Source organism: Papio anubis, chromosome 18, assembly GCF_008728515.1.
Source record: "Papio anubis isolate 15944 chromosome 18, Panubis1.0, whole genome shotgun sequence".
NCBI lineage: Eukaryota > Metazoa > Chordata > Mammalia > Primates > Cercopithecidae > Papio > Papio anubis.
The window spans coordinates 31,407,576-31,420,602 of NC_044993.1; the positions used below are offsets into that span (position 1 = coordinate 31,407,576).

Below are 13,027 nucleotides of genomic sequence, written 5' to 3' on the forward strand. Positions count from 1 at the left end.
GTATATATTGTTACTCTATTTAAACTGTCCTTTTCCTGAACTAATAAACAAGTGAATAAATCAGAAAAAGGTGAAATTAACGAATATTTGAGCTTATGATGCTGAACTGTATCAATTCATTTGACAAAAGTGGCATGTGGTTTTCAAGCACAGATATGTGTTAATAGCTTAAATCCTAAGAGCCAGTAGTATTTCTGTTCTCTGAGAAAGCTGATACTGATAATATTCAGAGTATATTTGGTATATTTACAATATACAAAATATCAGGATTCTGAAAAGTGTCTGCTGGATCCTTGAAAATAGAGTTTTTTTTTTTTTCATTATAATCCTTTCAAGATTTCAGAATCATAGAACTGCAGTGTTTTACAACTTAGAACAAGTGTTTTGGTGAACAGGGCAGGGGCCACTTTAGCTTTTATGACTTGCCCTTAAAAGTCACAGCCTCCAAAGAACACACAGGCTTTAGATGAGTAAAACCTCAAGCAGCTTTTACATCTGTTCTTTTGAATACCAGTGCTTTCTAAATTTCTTTCTTGAGTGAGGAGGTTGTGGTGCAAGTGACAGAAATGCAAATCTGGGGGTGGGGAGAAAAAGGAGAAACATGAAAAACTGTACACATGGTTCATTGAAAGAAAACGAAAGAAAAAAGAAATGTATTGGGCACCATCCTTCCAGTTACCTGCTCAGGCCAAAATTTTGGGATTTTCCTTGATCTCCTCTCCTAACCCTTACACTTTGTAGTGGCCCGTCAGCTAACTGGCCTATCAGCAAATGTTGACTTAACATTCATATTTCTAGAATCTGACCATTTCTTATCATTCTGGTTTAAGGCACCATCACCTCTATCTTGGATTTTTGCATTAGCTCTCTAGTCTCCTTGCTTCTGCCCATGACCTCCCTGTTGTTCCTTAAGCATCCCAGATACATTTGGTCCTCAGTGCTTTGCATTGTCTGTTCCACTACCTGAATTGTGTTTCTCTTGGATTTTCACATGGCTTGTCCCTTTCAGGTCTTCACTCAAAAGTCACTGTCTCAATGAGGTCTTCCCTGGCCACTCTATCTAAAATTTTAACTATTTAACAACAGTTTTAACTCACACACTTGATATCCCCTGCTGTGGTTTGACAGTATGCCCCAAAATTCATGCGTTGGAAATGTAATCCCCGAAACAACGATGTTGGGATGTGAGGCCTAATTGGAAGTGTTTACATCATGAGGGTTCTACCCTCAAGAATGGATTAATGCCATTATAAAAAGGGGGTTGGGGGAGTGGGTTCTCTACACATGCCATGTGAGAAGACAGAATTTGTCCCCCTGTTGGCCCTTCTGACTTCCACCATGTGAGGACAGCAAGAAGGCCCTCATCAGATGCTGGTGCCTTGATCTTGGACTTCCCAGCCTCCAGAATTATGAGAGAATAAATTTCTGTTATTTAGAAATTACCCAGTCTCAGCTATTCTATTACAGCAGCACAGAATGGACTGACACCCCCCTTTCCCTTCAGCACTGATCAGTCTCTAACTATATATTTTACTTATCTTGTTCATTTTACTTTATTATTTTTCTTTTGAGAAGGAGTTTTGCTCTTGTTGCCCAGGCTGGAGTGCAACGGCACAATCTCTGCTCACTGCAACGTCCACCTCCCAGGTTCAAGTGATTCTCCTGCCTCAGCCTCCTGAGCAGCTGGGATTACAGGCATCTGCCACCACACCCAGCTAACTTTCATATTTTTAGTAGAGACGGGGTTTCACATGTTGGCCAGGCCGGTCTTGAACTCCTGACCTCAAATGATCTGCCCGCCTAGGCCTCTCAAAGTATTGGCACTACAGGCATGAGTCACCTTGCCCTGCCATTTATCTAGTTTATTGTCTGTCACCCCTACTAGAACATTAACTCCATGAGCGTGGGGATATTTTTTAGTTTCTTTTTCAGTGCTATATCACTGCTGCCTAGTGTGTATTGGGCACTTTGTAAATATTTATTGAGTGATTTAGTGTCTCTTTATTTAGAGCAGTAATATTAAATTTCCTTTAAAACATCAAGTAAAAGTTTTAAGTAAATAATAGTACAGATGATATGTAGATATTACAGTGGTTACAAAATGTAGCAGTAAAACACTGAAAATACGAAGTTAAAGTGGTTAAAAAATAAATTGCCGGGCCGGGCGTGGTGGCTCATGCCTGTAATTCCAGCACTTTGGGAGGCCGAGGCGGGAGGATCATGAGGTCAGGAGTTCGAGATCAGCCTGGCCAGCCTGGTGAAACCCCATCTCTACTGAAAATACAAAAACTTAGCCAGGCATGGTGATACACACCTGTAGTCTCAGCTACTTGGGAGGCTGAGGCAGGAGAATTGCTAGAACCTGGCAGGTGGAGGTTGCAGTGAGCCGAGATTGTGCCACTGCACTCCAGCCTGGTGGATAGAGGGAGACTCTGTCTCAAAAAAAAAAATTGTTTGCCAAGGTACATGCTAGTCACAATATAATTCTGTAGATCCATGAGCTTAAGTCATTAATATCATGATGAAAGTTCATTGATTGGGCTCCAGTAATGTAGATTTTGTTGAGTTTTGGTAGAACTGTACTGAATTTTACCTTTATATCAACTGTAAAAAAGGAATGCTTAAGCAAATACAATTTTAAATGGCCTAGTTCCCTACTTATGAAGATTTCCAGCAGCCGTTTCTAGTCAATTGCTGTGTTACTTCAGGAAGCCAACAGGCCTGAGTAGGGTCCAATTTTTACCACTTCAATTGGCTTTGTAACCGTGGGTGAGTTACCTTTCAGAAGCTTCTGTATCTGTAAAATGGAGATAATGATAGTAGTTCACGGAGTTGTGGTGCGGGTAGGACAAATAAGCTAAAACCCAGTTGGCCCTCAAACAATGAGAAGGTCAGGGCACTGACCCCTACGCAGTCAAAAATCTACATATAACATTTTAAATTTAAAAATTTTTTTTTAAAATTTTTATTGAGGTGGGATCTTGCTATGTTGCCCAGGCTTGTCTCGAACTCCTGGCCTCAAGCAGTCCTCCTACCTCAGCCTCCCAAAGTGCTGGGATTATAGGTGTGAGCCACTGGCTTACATATAACTTTTGACTTCCCAAAAACTTAGCCACTACTAGTCTGCTGTTGACCAGAAGCCTTATTGATAACAGTTGATAACAGATATTTTATATGTTATATGTATTATATACAGAAGCCTTATTGAACAGTTAACAGGTATTTTGCATATTATATGTATTACATACTGTATTCTTACAATAAAGTAAGCCAAATAAAAGAAAATGTTAAGAAAACCATAAGGAAGAGAAAATACATTTACTATTCATTGAGTGGAAGTGAATCATGATAAAGGCCTTCATCCTTGTCATCTTCATGTTGTGTAGACTGAGGAGGAGGAGGAAGAGGAAGGGCTGGTCTTGCTATCTCAGGGGCAGCCAAGGTGGAAGAAGTGGAGGACTTGCAAGGGGAGGCAGGAGAGTCAGACACACATGGTATACATTTTTTTTTTTTTTTTTTGAGATGCAGTCTTGCTCTGTTGCCCAGGCTGGAGTGCAGTGACACGACCTCGGCTCACTATAACCTCCGCCTTCTGGGTTCAAGTGATTCTCTGGCCTCAGCCTCCAGGGTAGCTGGGATTACAGGCACAGGCCGCCACGCCCGGCTAGTTTTTGTATTTTTAGTAGAGACAAGGTTTCACCATGTTGGTAAGGCTGGTCTTGAACTCCTAACCTTGTGATCCGCCCACCTTGGCTTCCCAAAGTGTTGGGATTACAGGCATGAGCCACCATGCCTAGCCCATGATATAACTTTTATTGAAAAAAGCTTCATGTATAAGTGGGGACTCACACAGTTCAAACCAACCCGTGTTATTCAAGGGTCAGCTGTATACAAAGCACTGAGCTCAGGGCCTACCCCACAATAAGAGCTCAATAAATGTCTTTCTTATCATCATTATTCATGTGTGTTTAGTGCTGCATCCTCAGCACCTCAGAGAATACCTGGGACATAGCAAGCACTCCATGAACATTTGTCAAATGGCTGTCATTATTGATGATCATCTGTTAAATAGCTGTCACTATTTTTTGTTTGTTTGTTTGTTTTGTTTTGTTTTTTGAGACAGAGTCTCGCTCTGTCGCCCAGGCTGGAGTGCAGTGGCACAATCTTGGCTCACTGCAAGCTCCGCCTCCCGGGTTCACGCTATTCTCCTGCCTCAGCCTCCCGAGTAGGCGCCCGCCACCTCGCCCGGCTAGTTTTTTGTATTTTTTAGTAGAGATGGGGTTTCACCATGTTAGCCAGGATGGTCTCGATCTCCTGACCTTGTGATCCACCCGTCTCGGCCTCCCAAAGTGCTGGGATTACAGGCTGGAGCCACTGCGCCCAGCCTAGCTGTCATTATTGATGATCATCCTCGGTCTAGGCTTGGCTACACTTGTCTCCCCTTCAGTTCCAGTTACCAAATATATTTGAAGGTGATAAAGTATTGTTCTCCAACTTTTTCCTGCAAAAAATTAGGTAGAATTTATCTCCTATGAGATCAAGTTATTACAGTTATTTGTGTTTGGGAATTACAGTACCATGTTTGAAATCTTACTATGTAAGATTAATAGATCTGAATCATTGGAGTTCATTTTTACATAATTTAGATGTTCTTTTGGTTGAGCTATTTCTTGAGCACTGCTCCAAAACGCCTTCCATGAGATCAAAATAAATTGATGGGCATGATGCGACCTTGTGTGTGGGTAGCACCAATTTTAGATTCTTCCCACAGTCTTCAGCAGCACTAACAGAAATTGTTAACCCGTCTTATATATTGAGAGATATTGCATGTGCGTGTATGTGCGTGTGTGTGTGTGTCCCTCTTAACTTGCAAAGAAGAAGCTATTGCATCATTATAAGAGAGGTACCTGTTAATTCAACTTCATCAGGCAGGGCTGGTTTCTCCGAGGCCTCTCTCCTTGCATGCAGATGGCTGTCATCTCGCTATGTGCTCACATGGCTATTCCTGTGTGTGCATGCATCCTTGGAGTCTTTCTCTTCTTATAAGACACCAGTCATACTGGATTGGAGCTCCACCCTTAGGATCTCATTTAACCTTAATTACCATTTTGAAGCACTCTGTCTCCAAATTTAGTCACATTAAAGGTCAGGGCTTCAAACTGCAAGTGTTGAGGGGACACAAAACACAGTCCATAACAATCTGGTCTCTATCTTCATGTTCTGAAACTTTTTTAAAGTTTATTTTTGAATTTTTAATTGATAAATAATAATGATATACACACACACACATATATACATATACATATATATGTATAGTACAACGTGATGACTTGATACATGTGATATTCCTTCATCATTGCCCTGAGATATAGTTTCCCAAGAGCAAAGGTTGGCTAGAGACATCTGACTGAACACAAGCCCACACACTATCTCCCTACTTCCTGCCTCAAATCTCCTTACGCAGTACATTCTGTCTCTCAGTGGGCATTTGATATGTACATATGAAACCCACAAAAACAGGAACACAATAAAGAGGGCCACCAGAAGACCAGAAGGATACGGGAATTCCTGGAGGATAGAAAGCAGACAGGATCCGACTGACAGCAAACCTGGAGCAAAGATGAACACAGCTTAACCAAAGGTAGGCAAATGACTACCAAGGAAGTGAGAGCTAGTTTAGGATCCCGGCTTAGTCAATAGATACCTGGAGCAGGAGCAGGTACTGGCACAAGAGATGGAAGAGCTGTATTCACAAGAGCCAGGTCAGGACTTGATTCCATGGTACAAACTAAAATGGGAAGGATACCGTGATGATTAGAACAGCCCCTGTACTAGAATGACATGAATTGTGAGGCATTTTGCATTTTTCGTAGTACCACCCCACAAATCTCATGCAAATCACAAAGATCACAAAGATGAAAATGTACATTTTTACAATGGAGAGATCTGGGGTCACCACTCTATGAAAATGATGAGACCTAACCTGTTAATACAGGATGACCTGACATGATGTACCTATAGATATCATGCAGTATGTATACTGAATCACCTATGAAGTATTTGTGCCTAAATATTTAACCTGAATCCAATTAAGCATCAAAACCTAATTTTACATGGAATATGAAGGTAAGGGAGGGGGATTTGAGAAGTTCAATGTCACCAAGAGGAAACAAGCAGACAAAATCAGATTGTGGAGTATTTTTATAAGGACAATGCTTGTAAAATATTATCTCAGGGAATATGTCTCTAAGACCCTTGTTAATGAACTCAGAAGGATGTAGGATGGTGCTTTGTGCTCTCTTAGTTACACAAAGAGCTAAGAATCTAAAGGGCATGCCTCCTAGCACCTCTCAGCTAGACAGCAATGCTTCGAGGACTCCTGAGGGTGTAGTTGCACAGCAGCTTCACAGGGAGCCCAAGAAGCGCAGACTTCAAAGAGCCCGGCCTGATGTCACATTGGGATGAGACTTTGGTGGAGTCTTGGAAAGCGGTGCCTGTTTTGCATGTGAGAGAAAAGCAAATTATTTGTGGCCAGAGGGCAGACCATGGCAGTTTTAAAAACAGGCCGGATATGGTGGCTCATGCCTAATAATCCTAGCACTTTGTGAGGCAGAGGTGGGAGGATTGCTTGAGCCCTGGAGTTGGAAACCAGCCTGGGCAACATGGTGAGATCCTGCCTCTACAAAAAATCCAAAAATTAGCCGGGCATGGTGGTGTGTGTGCCTGTAGTCCCAGCTACTTGGGAGGCTGAGGTGGGAGGATTGCCTGACCCCAGAAGGTTGAGGTTGCAGTGAGCTGTGATTGTGCCATTGTGTTCCAGCCTGGGTGACAGAAAAACAACAACAAAAAACCCAAAAATCAAAAACACAGCTGCAAATTCTCTGAATCTGGGTGGGCTTTGTCACAGAGCATAATGGGAGCGACAACAGAGCCTGATGGAAGTGACGCTGTGTGACTGGCGATACTGGATCATTAAAGGTAATGCAGCTCCTGTCCTGTTCCCCAAAACACACTCCTCCTCATAACCAGGAATCAGGATGTAAGGAAACTGACCCCTCTGAGACCATGCTAGCCAGGGAGGCAACATGGACATGCTCTGGTGGGCAGTTCCAGCTAATCACAGCCTTCCTGCCATCCCAACCAAGGTCTCAGACATGAGTGTGCAGAAGCCATCTTGGAGCCTCCAGACCATATCCATATGACAAGTGGATACCACCAAGTGACCTTGTCAATGTCATGCAAAAAAGAGGAATTGCTTGACTGGGCTCTGCCTGAATTCACAATTGACAAAATTGTAAAATATAATAAAATAATCATTTGAGGCCAATGAAGTTTTGGAGCTTTTTTTTTCCTTAAATCTTTATATAGACTTGGCCGGGCATGGTGGCTCACGCCTGTAATCCCAGCACTTTGGGAGGCTGAGGTGAGTGGATCATGAAGTCAGGAGATTGAGACCCTCCTGGCTAACATGGTGAAACCCCATCTCTACTAAACATACAAAACATTAGCTGGGCATGGTGGCGGGTGCCTGTAGTCCCAGCTAATTGGGAGGCTGAGGCAGGAGAATGGCGTGAACCCGGGAGGCAGAGCTTGCAGTGAGCCGAGATTGTGCCACTGCACTCCAACCTGGGTGACAGAGAGAGACTCCATATAAAAAAACAAACAAACAAACAAACAAACAAAAAAACTTTATATAGACTTCTATATAGACTTCTAGAACAGAATTTGGCTCTCCAAAAACTCGATGTTATGGATGAGGGATGGGGAAAATGGGGTGGGATGTCTGTTTAAAGTGCTATAACAATCAAAAGCAAGGATTTGGCCTTGATTGGCTTCTAGTTCAAAAAAGTAGATTACGGGTACTTTGCGGACAACGGAGGAGACTTGCACACAGACCACTACACAATATTTTTAGGAAATTGTTGTTAATTGCATATTAGTCTGTTTTTGCACTGCCATAAAGAACTTCCCTGAGACTGGATAATTTATAAAGGAAAGAGATTTAAGTGACTCACAGTTTTGCATGGCTGAGGAGGCCTCAGGAAACTTATAATCATGGCAGAAGGGGAAGCAGTCACCTTCTTAACTAGGCGGCAGGAGGGAGAAGAGAGAAGAAAAAACTGCCACTTTTCAAACCATCAAATCTTGTGAGAACTCACTCGCTATCATGAGAACAGCATGGGGGAAACCACTCCATGATCCAATCACCTCCCTCCTTCAACATGTGGGGATTACAATTCACGATGAGATTTGGGTGGGGACATAGAGCCAAACCATATCATCGTGTTAGATATGATCACAGTTTTATCATTATATAGAAAAATGTCTATTTGTAGGAGATACTGGTATATAGGTCAAGTGTCATTATGATTGCAACTTACTTTACAATAGATCAGCAAAACAATTATATACACACACACATACACGAAGCAAATATAGCAAAAAGCTAACAACTGTCTGAATCTAGGTACTAAGTATATGCATGTTCATTATGCCAGCCTTTCAACTTTTCTGTGGGTGAAGATTTTCATAATAAAAAGCTGAGAAAAAAAGATCAGAGAAAATTAACTCATAAAAATGTTTCCAATTTCAGTAGTCATGAAGACAATGTAAATTAAAGCCCAAATGCAATACCACCCACCAGAATGGCTAAAATGAAAAGGACAGAAAAGCGTTGGCAAGGCTGTGAATCAAGTGGAACCTCTCACAGAAGTGTAAAATGGTCCAACCACTGTGGAAAACTGTTGGCTGTGGCTACTAAAGCCAACATATGTAAACACATTGCATCATTATTATAGAGGTAACTTGTTAATCCAAGTTTTCTTTTTCTGTGTTTTCAATCCCACAAAATTACCCCTTCCTACCATTCCTATATTTTCAGATTTTCCTGGTAACTTGATAAGTAATTTATTCCCTGGTCTGATAGCCAGTTTCTCTCAGCCCAAAAGAGTGGGGTGGTGAGCAGGTTCATTCGTTTGAAAAGAAAATGGGTGAAACAGCTTTCATTTACTCATCAAGATGTTTAGGTGCCTATTAGATGCATTGGGGCTGCAAACCTGTACATAGAGATGAGTACGATGTGTTCTTGACTGTTAGGGAGATCAGTCAGCACCCAGAGAAGAACATGGTAACATGAGGTGATAAAAGCAATAATAGGCGGGTGTAGTGGCTCATGCCTGTAATCCCAGAACTTTGGGAGGCTGAGGCAGAAGGATCACTTGAGCCCAGGAGTTTGGGACCAATTTGGGCAACAGAGCAAGACCCCATCTATAAAAATAATTTTTAAAAAAATTATCTGAGTGTGGTGATGCATGCCTATAGTAGCAGCTACTCAGGAGGTTGAGGTGGGAGGACTACTTGAACCCAGGAGGTTGAGGCTACAATGAGCTGTGAACATGCCACACCACTGCACTTCAGCCTGGGCAACACAGCAAGACTTAAAAAAAAAGCAATGATAGAGCTATGTCCAAAATGTACGCAGGTTCAGAAGGCATGGTGAATTCTTAACTGGATATAAGAGGTGTTTACACTGTTCTAGAGGAAGGGCCATCAGAATAGGGCCTTAGATTATGAGTAGGACTTTCCAGGCCCAGGGATCAACATCAAGCAAAGATGTGGGATTGTGCAAGTTCAGGACAAAGCATCTCTCCTTTCAAACTAGTCCCTCTTTTTGCTTTGCATTTCCTGGTTAATGGCACCACCATCTACCCAACGACCTGTGTCTTTATGAGACTGATGCGCTGCCTACTGTACTAAAGCGGCAATTAACCTGTATCTTTATATGCCAAGTAACATAAAAATCCAATTTGAACTGGCTTAAAGAATAAAGGGGTTTCTAGGCTTTATAACACGAGAGTCAAGGACTTCATGGTTGGTTGACCCAATAGCCCAAGGATACCACTGGGGACCTATCCTTGCTTTGGTCTGCTACGGTCAGCTCTAGTCTATGGCCCATTTTCCTGGGGCCTGGAGTCACAAGATGGTTTCCAAATAAGCCAGGTCTATCCACCTCCCTGTTCTTGTCAAGTGGGAAAGGGCACTTCAGTCCCGGTATTCCAATCAAGAGTTCTGGCATTCACTGATTGGTAAGTTTAGATCACATCGTCACTCTTGAACCAAAAACTACAGTGAGAGCCATGGAATGTGCTAATTAATGTAAGTCAGTCCAGGCCCACCTCTAAAGCCAAGATAGAGTTCAGTTTCTCCAAAGCACATGGGCTGTACAACAAGAGAGATTGGGAGATCGTGTTGAGTGACAATCTGGAAGTTCTTAGGAAGAAGGAAGCTGGGTAGAAAACAAATAAATGTTCATTGCAGTTACTACCTGCAATGAACAAATAAATGTTCATTTCAATTACTAGATGCAATTCAGGAGCCTGGGAAGAATTTGGTATTTCTTACTTTCTTACCTCCCCACATCCAACCAGTCAACAAATTCTGCTGACTTTACCTTCTTGTTATTATATTATTGACCCAGCTGTCTTTGTTCAAGCTGTCATCATTTCTCACCCATATGCTTAAAATGCCTCCTAGTTGGTGTCCTTGCCTCTACTGTCTCCTTACTCCGGAGTTCCTTTGGACTACTCCAATAGTGATCTTCCTGCCCCCAAGTTCTGATCCCATTACTCCCCTGCTTATGACCCAAATGGCTTCTCACTGGTTACAGAATAAATTCTAAAGCCTGGATAAGTCACTTCCTGGAGGTCATGTCTTTCATGTTATGTGTATTAGTCTGCTAGAGTCATAACAACGTATCACAGATTGAGTGGTTTAATAACAGAAATTAGTTTTCTCACAGTTCTGGAGGCTGGAAGCCCAATATCACGGTGTCCACAGGGTTGATTTCTGGTGAGGCCTCTCACCTTGGCTTGCAGATGGCCACCTTCTAGCTCTGTCCTCACATGGCCTTGCCTCTGTGCATGCTCACTCATGGTGTCTCTTTCTCTTCTTATAAGACACCAGTCACGTTGGATTAGGGCTCCACCCTTATGATGTCATTTAACCTTAATTACCTTTTTAAGGATGCTGTCTCCAAAAATAGTCATTGGGAATTAGGGCTTCAAACTATGAATTTGGGGAAAATGTAATACAATCCACAATAACCTGGTTTCTATCTTTATCCTCTGATATTTATTTTTTTATTTAATTTAAATTTAATTTTATTTAATTTTTTTTTTTTTAGACGGAGTCTCACTCCATCACCAAGGCTGGAGTGCAGTGGTGCAATCTGTGCTCACTGCAACCTCCGCCTCCCAGGTTCAAGCAATTCTCTTGCCTCAGCCTCCCAAGTAACTAGGACTACAGGTGCATGTCACCACGTCCAGCTAATTTTTTTTTTTGTATTTTTAGTAGAGACAGGGTTTCACCATGTTGGCCGGGCTGGTCTTGAACTCCTGACCTCAAATGATCCACCCACCATGGCCTCCCAAAGTGCTGGGATTACAGGCATGAGCCACCGCACCTGGCCCTTTTAAAAATTTTTAATTGACAAATAATAATGGTATATATTTATGAGATACAACGTAATGATTTGATACATATGACACTTCCTCATTTCTGCCCTGGGATATAGTTTCCCAAGAGCAAAGGTTGGCCAGAGATGTCTGACTGAACACAGCACATACACTACCTCCCTACTTCCTGCCTCAAATCTCCTTACACAACACATTCTGTCTCTCTGTGAGTATTTCCTACATACACATGAAACCCACAAAAGCACATGAATACAATAAAGAGGGCCACCAGAAGACCAGAAGAATACAGGAATTTCTGGAGGATAGAAAGCAGGTGAAATCTGAATGACAACAAATCTGGAGAAAAGACGAACATGGCTTAACCAAAGGTAGGAAAAATGACCACCAAGGAAGTGAGAGCAATTTAGGGATATTCTAAGCCTGAGTCAACAGACATCTGGAGCAGGAGCAGATGCTGGCACAAGAGATGGAAGAGCTGTATTTGAAGCTGTCCTCACAGGGTTAACAAGAATTCTGGGCAGAAATATAGTTATAATTAAGCATTAGTCAGGCTGCAATTTGACCCACTTCCTTGTAACCAAAATTCATGTAGCACTAGATATTGACCATTTGTATCCCCATTGTTTCTATAGATGGGATTTCTGATGTTAGAATCATAACGGTTTTGTGTAAGAATGGCTTAAGCCAATCCTTAATTCTAGCGGAGTAGCTGATGTCAACCATTTTAAAGATCCCACAGAGGAACAAAATCAATGTACAGATATAGTTTCTTTATCTCCCTGTCCCATGACGTCACCCTGGACTTGTTGACCAATCAACCATCTTCACACTTTGGCCCATTCCAAAACCCTTAACATCCCTAGCCCCAAACTCCTAAAGGAGACAGATTTGGGATTTTCTCCTGTCTTATTATTTGGCGGCCTTACGATTAAACCTCTTTCTCTGCTGCCTTAGCATATTGACTTGACACATGCATCAGGCAAAGAACCAATTACAGTTACAAATTCGTGAGAGCCAGGGCAGGACGTGCTTCCATAGCACAAACTAAAATTAGAAGGATGCCAAGATGATTAACATGGTCCCTGCACAAGGATGACATGAATTTTTACAGCATTTCATATTTTTCCTAGTATCACCCCACAAATTCCATGGAAATCACAAGGAAGAAAATGTACATTTTTACAATGGAGAGGCCTGGGGATCACCACCATATGCAAGTGATGGAACCTAACATATTAACAGTAGGACAACCTGACATGATATACCTATAGATATCATGCAGTATAATGTATTCAAAATCACCTACAAAGTATTCTTGCCAAAATATTCAACCTTAATCAAATCAAGCCTCTAGACCCAATTTTGCAGGAAATACAGAGTTGAGGGAAGGGGATTTGGAAAAGGTTAAATGACACCAAGAGAAAACAAGCAGACAAAATCAGAATGGGGAACATTCTACAAGAGTAATACTAGGAAAACAGTCTCAGGAAATGCAGTGCATAACTGTAAGATCCTGTTAATGGCCTCAGAAAGACTTAAAATGGTGCTTTTTG

At 41.9% G+C, this 13,027-nt stretch overlaps 2 pseudogenes; both read left to right on the plus strand.

Moving 5' to 3' along the window:
* Positions 1–5,768: 5,768 nt before the first annotated feature.
* On the plus strand, positions 5,769–5,868 carry LOC116271434 (annotated as a pseudogene).
* A 6,632-nt stretch (positions 5,869–12,500) lies between these two features.
* LOC116271429 lies at positions 12,501–12,599 on the plus strand (annotated as a pseudogene).
* The last annotated feature ends 428 nt before the right edge of the window (positions 12,600–13,027 follow it).